This window comes from Lepisosteus oculatus, chromosome 14 (assembly GCF_040954835.1).
Source record: "Lepisosteus oculatus isolate fLepOcu1 chromosome 14, fLepOcu1.hap2, whole genome shotgun sequence".
Lineage (NCBI taxonomy): Eukaryota > Metazoa > Chordata > Actinopteri > Semionotiformes > Lepisosteidae > Lepisosteus > Lepisosteus oculatus.
This window is the reverse complement of record NC_090709.1, coordinates 14,652,860-14,656,336: the sequence shown is the minus strand read 5'-3', so window position 1 is coordinate 14,656,336 and position 3,477 is coordinate 14,652,860. Positions and strand designations below refer to the sequence as shown.

At 38.7% G+C, this 3,477-nt stretch overlaps 1 non-coding gene across 1 annotated transcript; it reads right to left on the bottom strand.

Moving 5' to 3' along the window:
* Nucleotides 1-3,051: 3,051 nt before the first annotated feature.
* Nucleotides 3,052-3,139, bottom strand: trnay-gua (transfer RNA tyrosine (anticodon GUA)). Its single transcript is given in 2 exon segments — nt 3,052-3,087; nt 3,103-3,139. It is a non-coding gene; the product is annotated as a tRNA-Tyr (tRNA).
* Between the last annotated feature and the right edge of the window lie 338 nt (nt 3,140-3,477).

Here is a 3,477-nt window from a genome sequence, read left to right as displayed (position 1 = left end):
TGAATTTTCCCGCCAGCTGTTCAAAGACCAAATTCCATGAGTGAACATTATTTTCTCAGAAGTTGCCGGCATTGGACTTTGCCGGTGGTAATGAATTATGTCCACAACTGTTGTAGTAGTTCCTTCTTGAAATTCGACACGTGCAAAGCACTCGTAATATCATAGGTGTTAAAGTTTGCTGAGTCTATTCGAGTCATGGTGTGTATCCCTGCCTATCATTGGGAGACGGGTAGCTTTTTTACACTCAGATTCCAATCTTCAATGCTTTGTGTGAGAGCTTACATAACTTTCATTTTCTCACATTTTCTGACGACTTTTCCAAAGGGGCACCCTGTCAATTCCGAATACTTTTAAAAAATCTGCCTGCATGTTTGATTATTGTCATTTCATTTAGAAAAAGTTCAATATTGATCATAACTAAAGAAAATAATGATCATGAACAAAAAAGGGATAAAGATGCAAGTCGATCTTGAATCAGAGCTGGGTGACACGGGCTTCTGTTCTGATATGGTTGTATGAGAAACAGGAGGAATCGCCAATCTCCTATAGAACATGAGTTGAATCAGGAGTGAGACATTTCGTATACTCGTGCATATGTCAACGCCTGACCTACATCGTAAAACTAACATTAAGTTGTCAGAGACATTTATTTATATACAAACAAGAGACAGACCAAGTAATAATTCTACATTAGTTCAGGTGGGTAAACCTGAACTAACTAACTAATAAACCTATTAATAATTCTACATTAATGTTTCCTACACTGATCAGATTAATTGACATGGTCTGATTCAGAGCCTGTGCAGTTCGTGCTAATTACAACAAGGACAGTTCTGAACCCTCATCACCGAACTGAACACAAGTTCAGCTGTTCTCCAGTTTTGTTACGCATGGTTTTTCATTGCAATTGAGTTCAGAGCTGGAGTTGAACTCCAGACAGTACAGTGTTTTGGGTAAGTTGTCGAAATTCGCATGAGGCTGCAGACAACTTACCCAAAGTGTTTTCTATAACTTTCAGGTGCAGTTCATTTATATAAAAGAATGTAAGTGGTATAAACTCAACAAGCCAGACGGCAGTCGAACCTATAATTTTCTGACGCGAGGCCTGACGCGTTATTCATTACGTCACTGACCCTGCTATTGTAGGGCTAAAAAAACACGTTTTCTACATTTTTGTCTGTTTAAAAATCACTCTAAAAAAGACAAAGGGTTTGTGTGTCGCACTAAAATTCCGCTTCATTTCGAACGCAAATAAAAACCGTTTTGTTCCAAGAAATCATGCATTTGTCACATCCTTCATACTATACTTCTCTCTTGTATTAGTAAAGCATTTTGATTTAAACTGAACACACCTAAGTGTATAGGTGTATAGGTTTCATCCAGAGTCCAGAGTGCAAACCAACAGCTGACACAGGTCTTTTATAGAACCGTTTTGATTTCCTCTACTTTGTCCCCGTGACGTCATTGTCCTGCTCGAAGCCGAGCCCGACACACGTCTGGTTTTTGTTGCTGGGCGCACACCCTGCGGTCCATGCGGGTCCTAATACCCCAGTACAATGACGGGGACACTAAACTGTAAACAGGTGCCGTCCTTCGGCTGAGACGTAAAACCGAGGTCCTGACTCTCTGTGATCATTCAGGAGAATGGTGGTGGTGGAGGGGAGTCCCCATTACCTGTAAAGCGCATTGAGTGGAGTATCCAGAACAGCGCTATATAAGTGTAAGCAATAATGATGATGATGATAATAATTATTATTATTATAATGTAAATTGCAATAAAATAAATCAAACTTTGATTCAAAATAGATTAATGTAAAAACTGATAAAGCTAATGCTTTTTTCAGGGCTATATTTACTTTTTTTTTAAAAAGAGAAGTCTGTAGCGATTGTGAGAGTTAGAGAATGTGTTCCAGCGGGTGCCTTCATATCATGAGCGTCAGTCTCGCCCGTAGCTGCGAGAAGGTTAAAAACGCACTAGTGATCTGTAGACGATGTTCGGGGAAGAAATAATTCTGTTTTCAGCACAGGGAGTGAGAATGAGCTCAGCCCGGCTCCCAGCAGAATCCATTCTGGTTTGGTTACTGTTAGACTGTGCGTCTGAGGCTCTTTGGATCGCAATGTAAAAAAAACAATTGCTCACATCGTGTGACTTCCACGACAGGAAGGAAAGATATCACTTTAAAAAATCAGAACTGAAGATTTGGATCCTGGGCCTCAACTTAAAAATAAACAGAGTTTAACGACAGGAAATTGATTCCAGTTGTCAGATCACGTATACGCATACCTTAGCTTTGTGCAACAACCTGAAACTTTCAGGTACCATAAATAATATTATTGCTAAACATATGCCATTCTAATCTGCAAGCGACCAGAATATAGAATACAAATTTTTGTATAAAAATGAAATAAGTCCTGTTCTACACCTGCATGCTTTGGAAGCACTGGCCTACCTGTATCAAAATATCAGATTGTGTTTCTGCAACATTTTGTGCATAGTACGCCATTTTATCTAAAACAGTCACAACGAGGGCTTTACATGCAGTCTGGGGTATTTTCCCCTTTTATATTTTTGCCACTTTATATCGAACCTGTTATACTCCCAGAAGTGCACAGTAGCTTGTACTTAATACAAATGTACAATTCACCGCTGGTACACTGTATAAACAGATGTGTGCCGTGTTTGCCTTTGTAAGCATTTGTTTAAAAAAATAAGTTCACAATACGATGAAAACACAGAAAGCACAAACTTTATAATACAACGATACAAAATCAATACCAAATCATTATGCCAATTAAGTAACTATCCTTTGAAAACAGAGAACACCTTTATATCTACAAAAAACTTGACATTTGTATGTATTTTTGAATTACAAAGCAGACAGTGTAGTCCCTTAATTCAAAGATCAGATCTTGGCCAAAACAAGACAATCAGACGTGGGCTGAATTCGGAACAGGAGCCTTTGCTTCGTCGATTATTGAGCTTTTGATCAATGTCTGAATAAAACAGATTCGCTTTTTTAACTCTTTGATTAAAGTACACGAAAAACACCTTCCTTCGAGCTGGAATCAAACCAGCGACCTAAAGATTCCCTGCTAACTCCACTACAGTCCTCCACTCTACCAACTGAGCTATCAAAGGGATGTTGCAGCATTGCTCTCTGGCCCAATGAAGTAAAATGTGAAATGGGTGATTTAAATCCCACTTCGACATCAAGTTTCCAACTCGTTTTCTTAGTCTCATTTACCTTGAATTTAAGCCACGAACCAGGATTCTACTGTATAAACTTCCAGGGATATTACAAAATGTTTGATGGGGCATCAATCATTCCAGGCGGAAATTGATTCCTTTTTTTTCTTGAGGGATCATATTAAACATTTCATTAGTATCGAGAGGAGGACCACCAGTAGACTCAAAACAGTAGACACTGTCTTTATTAGAAAGTAGCGTTTGTGCTACATTAATAATATTTTAGTGGA